Genomic DNA, 7,391 nt, shown 5'->3' on the forward strand with positions numbered 1-7,391 from the left:
TTCCAGTATCGAGGAAAATGTGGAAATATCTAATCGTTACTGAAAATAATCTGCCAGTTCCTCTGGGAATTTAAAGTTACATTCATATGAAAGAGTTTATTTTAATGTTTTCTATCCATGTAACACTGTGACCAAATACATTAGGTTTTGTGATTTTTCAATCAATCGCAATCAACAGGATAGCTTCTGAAGATTATTCTTCCCCATCAGTAGGATATTTCCGTATCCAATATTGGATGCATAAAACCTTGTGCCTCCAACGTAACGCTCTCGTTTTCGAAGTTCTCCAAATATTCATTCATTCAGAATGAATTCAGATTCAACTTCATACAAATGATCTCTAAATCAACGATAGTCCTACGTCACCCTTGCGATTATACCATAGATATAACCCACTTCCTGTTTTTGGAATGTGTTTGGTTGGAATATGTGTAATATTTTTATGGGAGGGGTATCTTACCATCATAGAAACATTTCTAGTACCCAAAAACGCACACATTCCAAATTTGGCTCCATTTGCTTGATTAGTTCTCGAGTTATGCAGAAGTTTGTGTTTCATTTGAATGACAGCCCCTTCCCCTTAGAGAGGGAAGAGAGGTGCCGAACCACCACTATTTATTGCTCCCTAAAACATCCAAATTCCAAATTTGGTTCCATTTTCTTGATTAGTTCTCGAATTATGCAGAAATTTTGTGTTGCGCACTTTTGCCCCACAAGCTATTTTATAACTAATCGAATTTCTAAAAGAAGCTCTTGAACGTTGTGCGAAATGCAACCAGTTCCGAGAACAACATGAAACAGAACTGTCACGAGGAATCGATTCTAGCGTAGTATCATCGATGATCAAACCCTTTTACGATCTGACGAAACTCCAATACATATGACGAGATGTGAGAAAGTACGCTAAATAGAATTGTGTAGAGAATGTAAGCTATTGTTTCGAAGACTATATAAACCATCAAATTTCCTTATTAATCTCTCTTGGACTCTCTTGGATTCTTGACCACTTAACCGTTTACAATTCTTGCACTTGTGTAGATAAATTAGAACCTAAAGACAAATGTGATAATAAAAAGTTAATTTGTTCCGAGAATGATGGATGGACGAAGTGCGCACAAAGTAGAACATCGAAATTACATCGAACTGAAGATGTGCCGAACGAGCGTGCGCACGCATACATGAGCAAGAGACGTTTCGAGCGAGCGAATAGAGGAATGGAAATTTTCCGTTCGCCATTGTGTATTGAACCGCGAAGCAAGAAGCACGTGCTATTTTGAGTGGACCCATAGTTTTTGATTCGAATAAGAACTTGCGAATATATAAAGTGTATCCGAGTTGAGGAATTTGGGTTGGCCAGCCAAATTGCCGAGTCGATTGAACAAAGTTTTAATAAGTTTCGAGCGAAGTGGATGTATCGAGTGAAAATTTCCCGAAGAGAAACTGAAAAATTGAATGTCCCGAGTGAACGCGAATAAGCGGTGACTCGATAATTACCGAGTGTGAAAAAAAACTACTTTCGTGTGCCCCGCGTGAAAGACGATAAGTGTGAAATAAATTGAACTGAGCTGAAAAAAGAAAAAAGTGAGCTCAATAGAACAATAAAGTAAATACAATACAGTGACTACAAAAGAAGGTGAATAGAAGTGCCTACAGACGCCAACGGAAGCCATTGCAAATCAAAGGAGACAAAGGCTATCGAACAACGTACGCCATCTTGGAAGGTAGGTGACTAGAGCTAGAGCAATTATTTTCCCACATTAAGAGCATACTAGCAGTACATTTGAGTAACGAAAATGACCGACAAAAAGACCCAAGTTATTTCCCTCACAAGAACGATAGAGGCTATTCAAGACCGTGCGACTAAATTGCTCGGTTCGGTTAAATCTAATCCCAAAGAAAAGATTACTTCAGATGAGCTAGAGGAAAAGTTGATAGTTATAGATGATTTGCGCACTCAGTTCCGAGATACGAGACACAAGTTATTTGGATTGTTAAAGCAGGATGAACTCCCCGAAATTAATGAGCAAGGGAGTGCAATAGAGGATGTCCTGGATCAATGTCGTCTGCAAGTACGTCGTCAATTAAAAATGTTTAAACCATCTACGTCAGAAAATTCGAGTGCTTCAGTTAAAACAGAAGCATATTATGTGAAAGCTAAACATCCAGATATTCCGCTTCCTAAGTTTGACGGCCATTATGAGAATTGGCTTTATTTTCGCAATCAGTTCAACTCGATTATTCGCCGACGAGAAAATTTAGACGATGAAGAGCGACTTCACTACCTTCGAATGTGTTTGTGTGGAGAAGCACAAAATGTACAATGCGATGAAGAAACTTTCCTCTCTCTTTGGAATGCTTTAACACGTCGATATGAGAACAAAAGATGACTAATCGAGAAACACTTAGGTGATTTGTTCCGAATTCCTTCATTGTCGACTGCAAACGCTAGCGCTTTGAGATCAATGATAGACGCTTTTCTCAAGCATATCAGAGCGCTTTCTGCTCTGGGATTTGAGCTAGATCAAATGTCAGAATTGATTCTAGTGCAAATGGTTACAATGCGACTCGACTCAAGAACTCGTCGAGAATATGAGGCTGATATTGGCAAATCTGAGGTCCCTTCCTGGGCTGGTATGGTGAATTTTCTCGGAAATCATTGCAGAATGCTCGAAAATTTAGAATGTGTTAGCAGAACCAACACGTCATTACAACCACCAAGACCAGCAACAAGATTCATCCCATCTTCTGGAGGACAACAATCATCATCTAACAAACGTCCTTCACTGACTGCTGCTATTGCCCGGGATCGCAGTAAAATTAGTTGTTTCATGTGTCGTCAGAATCACTTCATCAACCAATGTGAAGCATTCTTAAGATTAACTCCACCTCAACGAATAGAGAAAATCAAAAATCTAAATTTGTGTTTCAACTGTCTATCACACAATCACACAGCACGCCAATGCACTCGTAGTCTGTGTCGAACTTGTCAGCGAAAACACCATACTTTATTGCACATCGAGGCAAATAAACCTTCTTCTATACAACCATGCGAAATCGTACCTAGTAGTAGTAATAATAACCAAAGGCGAGAAAACCAAAGCGAAAACGTGTCGAATTCAAGCATCGTACTCAACTGTCATAACATCTCTATTAGACGTCAGATACTACTGAATACTGCAATTGTTTACGTTGAGGACTCATTGAAAGAGTTACACAAGGTACGAGTGTTGTTAGACTCAGGATCTATGTGTAATTTCATTACCGAGAATTGCGTCCAACGACTCGGGCTGAAGAAGGTCAGACAAGAAGCGCATATTTCTGGTGTATGTGGCATATCGTCACCTGTACAGTACAAGGTTCTAGCGTCTATTCGATCTACTACAAGTAACTATGACACTGACATTGAATGTTTTGTGACACGTACAATTACTTCCGAATTACCACTCGAAGCATTTGAGTCTAGGGCTCTGGAAATCCCCCAAGATTTAGTATTGGCTGATCCATATTTCAACATACCTGACCGAATCGACGTTTTACTGGGTATGGATATTTACACAAGTATTCTAAAGAATAATTGTGTGCCTCTCTTGAACGGAAGTCCAGTGATGCAAGAAACCGCCCTTGGTTGGGTAATTGGTGGAACTATCGATGTAAACAAAACTATGATTTCTGCTGTATTGTCCGATGAGGATTTGAATAATTCGCTTAAGAAGTTCTGGGAATTGAGTGCTGTGATTCCGAATCTACATACACCGTAGAGGAAAAATCGTTGTGCTCCCGTGGCCGAGTGGTTAGCGTCAAACCTAACATGCCGGAGGTTCGGGTTCGATTCCCGTTCTGGTCGGGGAAATTTTTCTTCAAAGAAATTTCCTCTGACTTGCACTGTGGTCACGCGTATTCTAGAGCTTGCCACTCAGAATGCATTCAAGGCGTGTTATTTGGCATAGAAATTTCAACTAAGTACTAATGAAAATGACGCAAGTAATACTACGTTGAGACGGCGGAGTTCCTCTAGGAACGTTAGTGCCATATAAGAAGAAGAAGAGATGGTCGCTATGTAGTGGAAATGCCGTTCAAGCAAGGTTGCCCCAACTTGGGAGATTCAACGCAAATGGCTTTGCAGCGACTAAAGTGCTTAGAAAAACGCCTGAATAGAAATTGGACGTTGGCTAACGAATACGTAGAATTCATTTCAGAGTACACTGCTCTTGGACATATGGTCAAGGTTTGTCCATTGATTAAATATCAACTAAATTCCGAAGAATGCTTTTTTTTCTCCCTCATCATGCTGTTGAGAAACCTGAGAGCAGTACAACGAAATGTCGTGTAGTCTTTGATGGTTCTGCCACATCAAATAATGGCAGATCTTTAAATGATAATCTTCTCGTTGGTCCAGTTATCCAATCAAAAATGTTTGACGTTCTATTAAGATTTCGTACTCATAAAGTCGCCTTTAGTGCCGATGTGATCAAAATGTATCGACAAGTAAAACTCGCAGGCAAGCACTAGTCCTTTCAACAAATTTTATGGAGATCAAATGATGCAGATGAGCCCGATGTGTACCGATTAACAACAGTTACGTATGGTTTAGCTTGCGCTCCCTTTCAAGCGGTTCGTGCAGTGAAACAACTTTGTATCGATGAAGCGAAAACATTCCCGTTGGCGGCGCATATAGTTCAAGAAGATACGTACATGGACGATATTTACTCGGGTGCTGATACAGTTGAAAATGATAGTTTTCTAATCAACCAAATGATTGCACTCTTCAGAAGCGGCAAGTTTGAGCTTCACAAATGGTGCTCCAAAAGTAATGCTGTATTAGCTCAACTACCGAAGGAGAAAATCCAACAAAAACTAATTATTTTTTTTTTTTATTAATTCGTTTATTTTTACAGGCTCAGTTACTTAAGTTTAAAGGAGCCGAATTCTTAAATATATTTTTAAAACTATATATATATATAAACAATTTTCTTACATCTATGGTTAGTAAGGTGGAAAACCGATTACTCGCGGTGTACTCGAGTTTAGAAGGGTGACATATTTTTAGGAGAAGGATGGGATATAAGGAAATTGTAACAATGTTGATGAACACTCAATTCTTAAATCTATTCTTATATCTATAGTTTATTTACATGTCAACTTATTCTACTATTTATAGCAAGGGGACGAATTACCCGCAAAGGAAGGAAAGGAGGGTATAAGGATGTAGGGACAATCACACACGAAGATCTATAGCTTTAAGGAAAACATATATATGGGACATGTAATCAAGGTCTAAAACTATTAATTGATGAGAATCAATCTGTGAAGGCCCTCGGTATAATCTGGAAGCCAGAAGAAGATGTGTTTATGTTCAATGTTCCTCCACAAACAAGCACAGATTGCCCACCAACTAAAAGAAGAATATTATCGGACATCTCGAAATTCTTTGATCCAATTGGTTTCGCCGGACCTATCACTCTAATTGCTAAACTCATAATGCAGAATCTCTGGCGAAAGGGTGCGCAGTGGGATGATCCTGTTGAATAAGATGATATCCAAAAATGGACACAATTCAAGGCGCAGTTGGAATTTTTGCGTCATATTAAGATTCAACGATGTATCCTTCCTCTAGCTACCAAATCCAGCTGACATCATATCGAGAGGCATCATGCCAAAGGAGTTTCGAGAAACAACATTATGGTGGGAAGGTCCCGAATTCCTGCATCGTCCGGAGGATACATGGCCTATTGGGTATCGCGAGCCGGAAGAAATTCCGGAAATCAAAGTTATCGCTAGCTTCAGTACCGAGCGACCTAAGGAAACCTTCGTAATATTCAAGGATTGCAGCTCATACCGCCGTATGATTCGTGTGATGGTTTGGGTCCAAAGATTCATTCGTATGTTAAAGAAACAGCCAGATGTTCCAAGAACCGAAGTTATGAATCAATCAGAGAAAACCGCAGCTCTACATCAGTTGGTGAAAATAGCTCAAGAGGAGGCCTACTCTGATCTATTGAATCATTTGAGAATGGGAAAGACAGTTCCTACATCACATAAGTTAGTCAACCTTTCACCTTTCCTGGATGAACATGGGGTTCTGCGCGTTGGAGGAAGATTACGACATAGAGATTGCCAATTCGACGTGAAACATCAGTACATCATTCCGCCGTACCATAAATTCACAGAAGCGGTTATTCGTGAGTATCATCAAGAAAATCTCCATTCTGGTAATCAGTTAACTTTGGCGATGATACGTGAAACATTCTGGATTGAACGGGGAAAAAGCGCTGTTAAACGATTCTCCTGCTTACGTTGCTGTCGATTTAACCCAATGCCAACACAACAATATATGGGCGACCTACCAGCGGAACGAGTGGAATTAGTGTACCCTTTCTATAACACTGGAGTAGACTTCTGTGGACCAGTGTATCTGAAGCCAGCGATTCGTTCAACGTCCCGAGTGAAGGCATACATAAGTGTCTTTGTGTGTATGGCAACCAAGGCAATACATTTGGAGTTAGTAGGATCCCTGACTTCGGTGGCGTTCCTTGCTGCTTTACGTAGATTCATATCACGTCGCGGTAAATGTGCCAAGCTTTTCTCCGACAATGCGACGAATTTTGCCAAAGCAAACCACGATTTGAGATAACTATATGATCAGTTTCGATCCCAACCGTTCCTGAGAAACTTAGAAGATTTCGTTCAAGATAAAAATATTCAATGGGTCTACATTCCGCCGCGAGCACCTGCATTTGGAGGATTGTGGGAAGCCGGAGTTCGTTCTGTGAAACATCATCTGCATCGAATACTTGGAGAAGCTGTACTAACCTTTGAAGAAATGTCTACCGCTTTGACCAGAATTGAAGCTACTTTGAACTCTAGACCGCTGTGTGCACTTACTGACGATCCTAACGATTTTAATGCATTGACACCTGGTCATTTCTTGATATTTCGACCGCTCAATGCAATTGCAGAACCAGATCTAGCTGATGAAAATCTACATGCTTTGTCTCGGTGGGAGCGTATAACCCAGTACGTACAACATTTTTGGCGTAGATGGAATGTGGATTACGTCAACCAACTCCAAAAACGCTCAAAATGGCACACTAGAATAACTGTGAAAACAGGACAATTGGTGGTAGTTCGTGAGGACAACGTGCCACCGCAACAATGGCTGTTAGGAAGAATTGTCGATCTATTTCCTGGCAAGGATGGCGTAGTACGAGTTGTGACAGTGAAAACATCACGAGGATTGTATAAGAGACCAGTTTCACGATTGAGTTTTCTCCCCATTCGTGACAATCAAACGCCAGCATTGAAGAACGAAGAGCGGTGAACATCCGATCAGTCCCGATAGAAGATGTTGAAAGATTCCTTTCAACGGGGGGAGAAATGTACGAAATGCAACC

The sequence above is a fragment of the Toxorhynchites rutilus genome, chromosome 2 (genome assembly GCF_029784135.1).
Source record: "Toxorhynchites rutilus septentrionalis strain SRP chromosome 2, ASM2978413v1, whole genome shotgun sequence".
NCBI classification, from domain to species: Eukaryota; Metazoa; Arthropoda; class Insecta; order Diptera; family Culicidae; genus Toxorhynchites; species Toxorhynchites rutilus.